Here is a 12,406-nt window from a genome sequence, read left to right on the forward strand (position 1 = left end):
CGGAAGAAGCCAAAGAATCAGACTGCCACCCTTCCTTTCCCACCCCACGGATATGACATGCAGAGTCCCACAGGGGTCATCACTGAGCCCAACCCTCTTCAGCGTCTACATTGCCCCCCTCGCCTCCATCGTCCAACAACACGGCCTCAACATCGTATCCTACGCCGACAACACCCAGCTCATTCTCTCCCTCACAAAGCCCCGCCACCGCCAAACTCAACTTCCAAAAAGGGATGCAGCAAGTAGCAGTCTGGATGACCAACAGCTGCCTTAAGCTCAACGCTGAGAAGACAGAAGTCCTCATCCTTGGAGCTACCCCCTCACCAGGGGACACCTGGTGGCCATTTGCCCTCGGAAGCCCGCCGACCCTCTCGGACCACGCCAAAAACCTCAGCATCATTCTCGACTCATCCCTCACATGAACCGACAGGTCAATGCAGTCACCTCCAGCTGCTTCAACACCCTCCAAACATTCTGCAAGACTTTCAAGTGAATCCGCCCTGAGTCAAGGAAGACAGTCACCCACACACCTATCACCAGCAAAATTGACTATGGAACATGCTCTACGCTGGCATAAACAAGCCCTCACTCCACAAACGGCAGACGATACAGAACACCACAGCCAGACCCATCCTTGGCACCCCCCGGCACAAAACACATAAGCCAACACCTACGAAGACTCCACTTGATCCCTGTGGAGAAAAGAGTCACCTTCAAACTCCTCACCCACGTCTACAAATGCCTACATAAAACCGGACCCAAATACCTCAACAACAGACTCAACAACTTCCACGTACCCCCAAAGGAACCTCCGATCTTCCAACCTCGCACTGGCCAAAACCCCCAGGCTCATCCACAGAGCCAGAGCAGGTGGAAGATCCTTCTCCCATATCGCGGGCAAAACATGTATCGAACTCCCGGCAGACACCAGGCACCTTTAGGAAACCTCTCAAGACCTGGCTCTTTGGCTGAACAGACCTGATGATCCCCCTCTCAGCGCCTTGAGACACTCATGGATAAGTATCACACTTTACAAAACCCTGATTGATTGATTGAGAACAAAAAAAGAGATGTATGGAAGACTCACAGGTTATTTTTGATTCATTATCACATTGCAGATGGTGCTGCTGGCTGCAGCACCGTATGCAATGTCAAAATGTGATGCTGTGCATTTCCCTGCACTATGTGGCAGGCACCGCGGGCAGGGAAATGCAGGAGGGTACCATGGGTACCCCCCAAGAGCAGCAACACCTCCCCCAAGAAAAGGGGGGCCCGCAATGGGCCCCCAAACCCAATCCCATGGAAAGTCTGGCTGACCCCAGCACTGTAATCTGGCTGGCGGTGCCTGCTAGGCACCACCACTATTTCCACATTCCTGTCCGCTCCGCCAGGCAATCCTAATGATTGCATGTGGCTGAAGCGTGGTGGGCGGTCTTTGGCCCTGCCACGCTTGCGGAATGATTCATCCCGCCATCGTAATGTGGCGTGGAAATTGGCAATCAAATGGTGGCAGGCCTTCCGCCATCCTAATTACTCCCTTAGTGAGGAATCTATTATCGGTCTGTCGGAGAGCGCATTATCTGCTGCATAGAACCTTAACATATCGTTTCACACTATAGGTGGACTGTTGACGATTTCAGGTCACCACATATTGGTTTGCTGAGGGCTGGGGTAGATTCTGTTCATCTGGAATGGATGGTTCATAGCACAGTGCCAATTTGTGGTCACACAATGGTTCCTCAAGTCACTCTTTAAAACCGACAGCTGTATGTTATGAAAAGCAATTAAGACCTTGCTGTACCCAAACAAAACTGTTTTGGGTGCAGATGGTTGTTTCTGATGATTTAGTTACACAAAGAGAGCATTTTGATGGAGAATGAGCTCTCTACAAATGACAACACCCTTCCATATTTTAGTCCTATATTTGTAATATGTGCTCAACCATTCACAACTAGACCCCTCTAGGCTTCCTCACCCTTTCACTGAATATGTTTGGCCCATTTGGTACACCCTTAGTTTATGAAGCACTTTGATATTTTACAGTCCATGTTGCCTTAGTAATGTGAAGTCGATGGCCAATACCCCCGCACTGAAAAGTGTTCCAGATCTACTTCAGGTTGCAGGAGATTGTATTAACTTATGGGGATGAATGAATTTTAAATGTCACTTCTTCAAAGGTCATCGTGTTAAAATGGGATGTGATAGCACTTCCTCTGATGGTGTCAGTGAATCAAGAGAGGCAGGATGCTAGTTCAATTATTCTTGTAATGTGTGCTAAAAAAACTACAGTGGTCTGTAAAGTGCAGCAAATTATGATTCTCGTTTTCTATCTTTCATGAAAGAGGTCGTCACAAGAATGTTCAGTTTCCTCATAGTTACACTCCATATACTATGCTCCATTCTTTTATTCATTGGAATTTTAATTTATAATAATATTATTTTATTTTATTATGAAAGCCAGCACAGTCTATAAAAATAATATTAATTATAATTAATATAGTCATGATCATACTAAAAACACAATGAAAAAAAACAACAGACATATTTATGATTTTTTTAGCCCTGGACAGTGGAGAAAGTCACCTCTTTGCGTGACCTTGCGTCACAGGGAAAGGGCAGGAATGCACTGTATTTATCCAATAATGCACATCCCTGTCCTTTTCCCTTGCTGAAAGGGGCACCTTCCTGCACAAAAGCAATCCAGAGAGGCTTTTTCCTCTTTCTATGTGTCCGTCCTGCTCCCAGCAGAAGCGGTCGCTCCAAAAGCTGCTCCACGCCGTACAGTAGCGATCTCGCACTGAACTGCTTGAGCCTGCACAATATATTTAGTGTAAATCGACTGCCTGCATAATTATCGGATCGCAATCGATAGTCTGCATAATTATTTGCTTATCGCTAAGGTATTCCAGATAGCAGCGCCAAAGGTAAGCCCGTCTACGCCCGTCGGCGCCTGGACCGCGCCCAGTGCCAGACCCCCTGGTCCTCGCAACACCCACCCCACTCGCTTAACGTATGACGCTGCTACTCTCCTCGCCCTTAACCCCGGACGCACCCCACATTGCTGCGTAGCTACCCCAGGACACACCCACGGACCATTCGCATGCCACTCATGCAAGTTCGCCTGCATCAGGACCCACACCAAATCGCCCTCCTCCAAATACAGCTCCGACCCTACCCACCTGAAGTGCATCCTGCTGAACACCCGCTCGATCCACAAACATGCCACTGAACTCTGGGGCCTACTCGACACCACATCACCAGACATCGCCTTCCTTACAGAAACCTGGATGAACGCATCATCAGCACCCGACATCGCCATAGCCATCCCGGACGCTTACAAGATCATCCGAAAAGACCGCACCAACCAAACAGGAGGAGGCATCGCCATCGCCCATAAGAACACCATCCGAATCACAACCAGCTCCGACGATAACCTCGCGAACGCCGAACACCTTCACTTCCAGATCCACACCGACCCCAGGACCACACTTAGAGGCACCCTCATCTACAGACCACCAGGAACCCGCACACAATTTAATGAAGACATCACTGACTTCATCAGCCCACATGCCCTTACCTCCGAGAACTACATTTTACTGGGAGACCTCAACTTCCACCTGGAAAAGAACAACGACAACAACACCATCACCCTTCTGGACAACCTGGCCAATCTCGGACTCAAACAACTTGTTGACACCCCCACCCACCTTGCCGGACACACGCTCGACCCTATCTTCACCTCCAGCAAACACATCTCCTTCGACCACACCATGGCTCTCCATTGGACGGACCACAGCTGCGTTCACTTCAGCTACAAAAAGACCACGACCCACATCCCACCACAACCTATTCCTCGAAGAAACTGGAACAAAATCACCACCGACCAACTCCTCACATCGCTTAACCAAAACCCCCCCGCCATATCATCGGACCCAAACCAAGCTGCCACCAAACTCACACAATGGATCACCCACAGAGCTGACAAATTAGCACCCTTGAAAAACCACCAGATCAAACAAGGTAGCAAAAAGGCCCCTTGGTTCAACGATGACCTTAAGAAATCCAAGAAACTCTGTCGTACCCTCGAGAAAACCTGGAGAAAAAACCCAACCACGAACAACCTGACCACCTTCAAGGACGCCACCCGCAAACACCACCAGCTGATCCGATCCACCAAGAAATCAGCATTCAAGGATCGTGGAGAAGCGTGGCTCAGTGGTTAGAGGAGGCAGACCCAGAAGCTGAGATCGGCCGTGGACCAGAGTTCGATTCCCCGCCTCGGCGGGTCTCGGGCTAAAAATTTCACGGACTCGACAATTCTCGCTCTGGTGCCTACTCGACTCACGGGGTCACACTCTGCGACTCTGGGCAATAGCTTGCTTAATCTCCACTACGGCCCCTCGCGGCGGGATGCCTGGCTTTCACCTTGTGGATACCCTGCTGGGATATCTCACAGGGGAATACCAGGACGGGTTCCCTAAGCAAGCGCCTTGATACCTTCGGGTGATACATGCGCTATATAAGTCGCAATACATTTACATACATTTACATTTACAACACCCACAACAGCAAATAATTATTCAACATCGTCAGAGAATTTACCAACCCCACCGCCGGCACCAACGACATCACTCCTCCCAAGACCTCTGCGACTCCCTATCCTCTTTCTTCCACAACAAAATCGCCGACATTTATAACAGCTTTGGAAACCTGTCCGAAGAACAACCCACTCCACCCACCTCCGAACCAAAACAGCACTCTCACAACCTTTGCGCCTGGAACCCAATCACGACTGAAGACACCATCCGCCTGATGAACTCCATCCACTCAGGATCGCCAACCGACCCATGCCCCCACCACATTTTCAACAAAGCAGACTCCATCATCGCACCCCATCTCCGCGATGTCATCAACTGTTCCTTCAACTCAGCTACCTTCCCGGAAAGCTGGAAACATGCCAAACTCAGCGCCTCTCTGAAGAAACCCACAGCAGACCCCACTGAACTTAAGAACTACCGCCCCATCTCACTCCTCCCCTTCCCGGCCAAAGTCATCGAGAAAGCCGTCAATAGTCAGCTTGCCGCATTCCTTGAATCCAACAATTCACTGGACCCCTCACAGTCCGGCTTCCGAGCCAAACACAGCACCGAGACCGCCCTCATCGCTGCTACAGACGACATCCGAACGCTACTGGACAACGGAGAAACAGTTGCCCTCATCCTACTCGACCTCTCCGCCGCCTTCGACACAGTCTGTCATAACACCCTGATACAACGCCTCAGCAACATCGGAATACAAGGAAAAGCGTTGGACTGGATCATCTCGTTCCTCGCCGGAAGAACCCAGAGAGTCCGCCTCCCCCCATTCAAATCAGAGGCAACCAAAGTCATCTGCGGCGTACCACAAGGGTCATCACTCAGTCCCACCCTCTTCAACGTGTACATGAGTCCCCTCGCATCCATCGCGCGAGAACACAACCTCAACATCATCTCCTACGCTGACGACACCCAGCTGATCCTATCCCTCACCAAAGATCCTAACACTGCCAAAACCAATCTACACGAAGGAATGAAAGAAGTAGCCGAATGGATGAAGAACAGTCATCTAAAACTAAACTCGGACAAAACGGTAGTCCTCATCTTAGGATCACCCCCCTCTGCTTGGGACGACTTATGGTGGCCTCCGGCCCTGGGCACAGCACCCATACCCACAGATCATGCACGTAACCTGGGCTTCATCCTAGACTCCTCCCTATCGATGACCAGACAAGTCAACGCCGTCTCATCATCATGCTTCAACATCCTTCGCATGCTCAAAAAAATCTTCCGCTGGATCCCCATCGATACAAGAAAGACAGCCACCCACGCACTAGTCACTAGCCGACTAGATTATGGAAACACCCTCTACGCCGGAACCACAGCCAAACTACAGAAAAAACTCCAACGCATCCAAAACGCCTCAGCCAGACTCATACTGGACATCCTCCGTCAAGCTCACATTTCCGGTCATCTGAAAGATCTCCACTGGCTTCCCGTCAACAAGAGAATAACGTTCCGTCTCCTCACATACGCACACAAGGCCCTCTACGACCTTGGACCCGTATGCCTCAACAAACGACTATCCTTCTACTCACCCACCCGCCAACTACGTTCATCCAATCAAGCCCTCGCCACAATCCCGCGCATCAATAGATCCACCATGGGAGGAAGATCTTTCTTCTACTTAGCGGCCAAAACCTGGAATTCTCTCCCCACTCACCTCCGCCTCACACAGAACCACCTCTCCTTCAGAAAGCAACTAAAAACCTGGCTATTCGATAAATAATACACCCACCCTCACTCAAGTGTCTTGAGACCCTCTGGGTGAGTAGTGCGCTATACAAATTATTGAACTTGAACTTGAACTTGAACTTGTGTGCTGCATTCTGCAGCATGCATAGAAATAGGACAAAATGCAGTGAAGGAAAGATATTTATCCAGCTACACCTCTCCTGGAGAGGCGTATATTTGAGGCACATTCCAAGGTTTACCTGTTCTTCTAAATCTGGGAATGCTTCAAATTCCATGGATGTTGCGTGGGAACACCCATGCAACACCCATGGAAATCCCTCTCTGGCGCAAAGCAATGCAATGTAGATGATTTGCAGTGCATTACATTAATCGAGATTTACGAGGCCACACAGGCCTACTCAAGATAGCCTTGCGTGGCTTCATAAATCTCATTTTACATTTGCGTCACTCTTGCACCACATAATCTTGTGCAGTAGCTACGCATAGGGGCTCATAAATATGCCCTACGTTCTCTTTCTTTCCTCACTTTGCATTACGCTACGGCATTGTGTTATTTTGAAACATGTGTTCTTCTACATTAATTTAAAATACCTATGCTTTTCTTTTACGAGTATCCTGTTTGGCTTACGTATTTTTTGTATACACGTTAGCCACAGACAAAAGTATTGCCCTGTGATTTTGGACCAGGTTTACTGTTGGTCACAGCTGGAATGGGAAAACACAGACATACCTTCCTATTCCCTATGTAAAACGATGGTGTTTCCAGAACCAATCAGTTCCATTTCACTTTTCACCATCAGTAAAAGTAAAGAAAAATAACAGACATTGCTCCTGTACAGATGGGCTAAATAGAAATTGCATTGAGCAGTCCATATGAACAAATCACTACTTTTTGTGGCACAGCTGTATAATTATCAAACATAAAGTGTGAAACTTATAAAAAAAGATGCTGGTGTAAGGTTCATGGTGGAAATGAATTCAGTAAAAAATTAAGAAGTCAGTCAAAAGTACACCTAGTTTTCCAACACTGTTTACATTAGGGACGATTATCAAAAAACATGTTAACCTTTTTGCCCTGAAAAGGATTACTGATGGCTACATAAGAATTGGGAAAGAGAAAACGAGATGTTGTATTGTGCTGTATTGCATGCATTATTAACTGGGTGGGGCATGGCCAAGAAGGCAACTGTGTAAGTTGCAAAGCACAGTGCTCCCAGACCCTCGGCCCGCAACCAAGAATCCTAAATCGCACAGAGGGGTGTCCTGACCCCGAAACTGCTGCCCTTGCCACCAGGAAGTGAGTTGGGAAGGGCCTCACGCCACTCTAAGGCTGCCCCTGTGGGCTGCTAGCGAAACCCCTGCCGCTGCAGCCCACCACTTTTATAGGCTGCCATGAGGCTGGTCTGTGCTTGCCTGCATGGTGAGCTCCTGTGGATCTCATCTGCAGCAGCCCTTCGGGGCTCAGATCCATTTTGTGTGGTGCCTGGGAGACCATAAGAGGAGTGGCCTGCAGGCTGCAGTGCAGTCTCAAACGCAGGGCATTTTGGACCATATTGGGCAAATGCTGCATATGGAGTCCTGTCATGGGTGCTGAGGCATGCTGAAAGGCTACAGCCTGGTGGCAGTGTCCCACCTGTCAAAGCACCCTCCTGCGTCTAGAGGATTTGGAGCCCCATGCTCCTCCTGATGCTGGTGTCCCCTGGGAGGGGGATGCACAGAAATTGGTAGCTACCCCTCCAGAGCAGGAGCCCTCCTCCAAAAACATGTGCCTGGGACCCAAGTGACAAGCTACAACTGAGGCACTCTATGTCAGGGACTGGCTCACAGCATTATCAGTATAATGTAAGTCTCACTTTCTCTATCTGGGATCTGCTTCTCTTTGGCTGAGAAACGCAGGAAACTCAGCCTGGGCCTCTCCAGCCCTGAGACAGGCCAGCTCATGAGCAAATGTGGCCATTGGGGTACACTTGTTGCCCTAGCCCCCACTGCCATGGTCACACCTCCTGAGCTGCCCATCGACTCTTCATCGCAAGAGATTTCCCTGGGGCCCACAATGTTGGCTCATTGTGACCTACAGCTAGCCCATACACCTGCCGGTCATTGCTCGGTGTTCTGTGACCTGCTGACCCCACGGCCAGACAGATCAGAGGCTGGTACATTGTGTGTGTGATCTGCTTGGGTGGGCCAGTTCCTGAGATGGTAGAGTACAGGCTCTGACCTGTCTTCTCCCCTAATACTACACACGCTTTACACTTGCTGCCATTCTTACAGATAGTTCCCTTGCAGTGGGATCAGACCTGGTCGGGGAAGCATGCCACATGCACAATGGTACGTCCAAAAATGAACTGGGCCCCAACAGCGATGACTAGGACCCGGGGCAGTGGAAAGACCATGGGTGATGCCAATGCAATGAGTCCATTCATGGCCAACACGCTAACAGAGCACTTCTTCCAGTTTGATGAACTTTTGTCAGCAGTTCTGGACAGAAAATCCCGCCTGGAACCCAAGATTGATACCTTAGTGATTGACAGGGACCTCATGTGAGAGGATCACAAGAAACTGAAAGAGCGAGTCAAGAGTATGGAGTCCACAATGGCTGATCTGAGGCCTACGGTGCTGGACTCTGGAAAACACTTTTGGGCTATGTAAGAGAAGATCGACTACCTCAGGAGGAAGGTGGATGACCAGGAAGGTAGATCGAGCAGATTACTTTGAGGATTGTGAGACTCCCAAAGCAAGTGGAGGGCCCAAACATGGAACTGTATCTCTAGGAAGGGTTTGCAACCACGAGTTTGCTGGGTAAACAATTTCTTTTTCTGTTGAATGTGCCCACAGGGTGCCTGGGAGACACCTCCATCCGGGAACATCCCCTCACCCAGTGGTCACACGCCTTTATAATTATAGAGATAGGGATCTCATTCTGCAAATGACACACGCTATTTGTCATTTCATTGGCTAAAATGCTCAATTAACATTTTCCCTGACTTCACCATGGAGTTCTTCATCATGCACAATGGCACCACTTCCTTTTGTTCAACACCCCATAATGTCTGGACTTGGTTGGAATGCAGAGGCCTCACCATCCCTTCTACAGTGAGGGCAGACCCTCCCCCAAGCGGAAAGTGCAGATACACCATAAACCACATAAAAGGAGTAACTTCAATGGTCCTTCTACAAAACAAGCTGTCAAAGAGTGGGCTCTGGCGGTAGCTGGCCTGGGGAAGCATATGGCAACCTCTTCCTTCATGGGATTGGAACCTGAGAGCCAGCCAGATGGTCCCGGAGGTGACCGACTCACTGGTTGATGCACTGCTGGGTGGTGGCCTACTCGTTACACCTCAGACGAGGACTTGATATAGCTTGTAGTTCCATAGTTGGTAACACACCTATTCTAAATGTCTTTAAAATCGTGAGGCTGTAAACTGGGTAAGAAGATGCTACGATGTTATGGCAGCTGAGGATTGCGGGAAATATGACTTCACTTTACTGCTGAAAACGTATACCCATTACCCCTCACTTATATAATACCACTGGTATAGATTTTTACATTTCTGTGTTCGTTTTTGAATTACAGGGCAAATTGCTGGTCGCCCGTTGGTGTACTGGCCTGGGGACAGGTGTTAGGTGTTTCTTGCATATTAATTTTGTTTCTAGCATGGATTTTCATTTTGCTATTGTGGAAAGTGTCACTTGTTGTGGGACCTAGGGAGGTGGGAGAGGCGTGGAGGTTGGTTGTGGCAGGCGGTGCTGTCTGGGAGGGCATCTTACTTACTATATGATGACTACCAATTCAGCCCTGACAGGGATGCAATTCTTGCTCATGACCTGGAATGTGGATGGGATACCTGGCTACACAACACAATACTGTGTTTACCAATACATCAAAACTCAAGTGGCGCTTCTCCAGTAGAAACATATGACTGCCCCCGACTTAGTGGCTAGGCACAAAGGGGCACGTTGCTGGAAACCATATACTCAACACATCCCACTGGAGCCCTTATCTGGGTGGCGCCAGGGGTGCCCCTCGAGGTATTGCATATCAACATTGGCACAGAAGGGAGGTATGTGGTTTTGAAGGGGTTATTGGATGGTCTCACAATTTTCCTCCTATATCTCTATGTGCCCAACACCAATCAGGCCTCTTTTCTGCACTCCCTAACTCTATCACACAAACCCTTGGTTCCCAGTTACTGAGTCGGGGACTTCAACAGTACTCCGAGTCTGGATTGTGACCGCACCCATCCACCAATACAAGGGGTACAATCAATATCCCTCACTCAACATCTATCGCAGTGGGCCACCATTACTCAGGTGCAGTACTCCTGGCACAGCCTGCACCCCATGACCAGGGGCTATTACTTTTACTCAGTACTTTACGACCTGCACACCAGGATAGATCTCTTCCTCTGCAGCCATGATGCTCTATCTAAGGTAATGTGAACCGAATACCTAGGACTCACCCTTTTTGAACACTGTGCCCTGCAGCTACAGTTGCGTTGGGGTAGAGGTTGACCATGAATACCACATGGCGCTTTTCCTCAAAAGTGCTACAAGATACCGCATTTCACTCCGTCCTTGCCCATTATACTACCTCATATTTTCAGGACAATGTAGGTTCAGCCTCTACTACTGGTACTCTGTGGCCACACAACCAAGGCAGTATTCGGGGCCAAGCTAATCCTCTGCATAGAACTCAATTCTCTGGAAAAAGATATATAGCGCTTCAAACAGTTATCGCCTACAGACAGATGGTCGTGGCATCCCTGGCTCAGGTCAGACTCATGCACAGATCCACTCTACAGTGGCTGAGTGCACTAGATTATAGGGAATATTTGGCAAGGAAGCATGGAGAGGGTGATAAACTGGGTCGGCTTTTGGTGTGGCTTCCCCGCTCAGACTCACCCAAGGGCCCGATCACTACTGTCCGAGATGAAACAGGTCTTAGTCTCAATTCTCAGGATGGTATAAATGCTGCTTTCTACTTATACTCTGTTAACCTATATAGAGTCCCACAGGGGGTAGAACCGGCATCGATCCTGGAGGACGCACCTCTCCGACGCAAACAAGCACCCCTGTGAGTGGATTTGGAAGCTCCCATACAAAAGCTGAATCCTCAGATGTAAGTAAACAAATGGTGCATGGCAGGACTTCTGGTGCAGGTGGCTGGCCTCTGGAGTTTTGCTCCACGTTCAACTCACAACTTCTCCCACTCCTGCCCAGGGTCTTTACAGTGGCTGATACCATGGGCATACTCCCCATCACCAGCTGGAAAGCAGTGCTGGTAGTACTGACAACATCAGCCATCCTCCTAGGGTCATACCCTCCACTTTCACTACTAAACTCTGGTTATAACATTGTTGGTAAGGTACTGACCAACTGGCTGATCCCAATAGTGCAGCATGTGCTACACCCCAACATGTTCCTGAATCCAAGCCCCCTTTTCATGTTGATGGACTGGGCTCATCAGACAGGTGTACAACCTTCTGTTGCGGCACTTGACATTGAAAAGGCATTCAACACCCTGGGATGGGATTACCTGATGGAGGTCCTTGGTCGCGTTGGGATAGGCGCCAAACTCCTCAAGTGGATCTCCTTATTATATAACTCTCCCATGGCTTGTGTGAAAACTGTCTCCACCTTCACTGATTCCTTCAGTATTGTACGTGGCACCCACCAGTGTTACTCCCTATCCCCAATAATTTTTGTGCTTGTAATGGGACCGACTATCATTGGCATATAATATCAATGTATGTGGACTATGCCCTGGTGTATCTACTGGAGAATGCTGCAGTGCTCCCAAGTCTCATGGAGCTACTGAGGCTTTTCGGGGCCGCTTCTGGACTAAAGAAAAAAATGTGATGAATCCCAACTGTTCCCACTGACGATCCTTTCCCCAGATCAGTGACGGGCACTTCCGAACACCTTTCTCCCTTGGGACTGTGATACGTTTAAATATTTAAGGATCTGTGTCTATCACACTGACAGAGATCTGGTTGATGGTAACCTCAGCAGAGCCCTCACTGACACAAGATTCTCATTTCCTTCCTGGACTACATTACCGCTCTCCCCTATGGGATGCATAACTAACTCAAAGATGCTTCTTCTCCCAGGCTGTT

The 12,406-nt window shown here is 49.1% G+C and overlaps 1 long non-coding RNA gene across 1 annotated transcript in view; it reads left to right on the forward strand.

Annotated features, from left to right (window-relative positions):
• The window catches only part of LOC144819476 (uncharacterized), a 309,601-nt gene that overhangs the window by 82,551 nt on the left and 214,644 nt on the right, over window positions 1-12,406 (forward strand). The gene's annotated exons all lie outside the window — the stretch shown is intronic.

This window comes from Lissotriton helveticus, chromosome 2_1, assembly GCF_964261635.1.
Source record: "Lissotriton helveticus chromosome 2_1, aLisHel1.1, whole genome shotgun sequence".
Taxonomy (NCBI): Eukaryota; Metazoa; Chordata; class Amphibia; order Caudata; family Salamandridae; genus Lissotriton; species Lissotriton helveticus.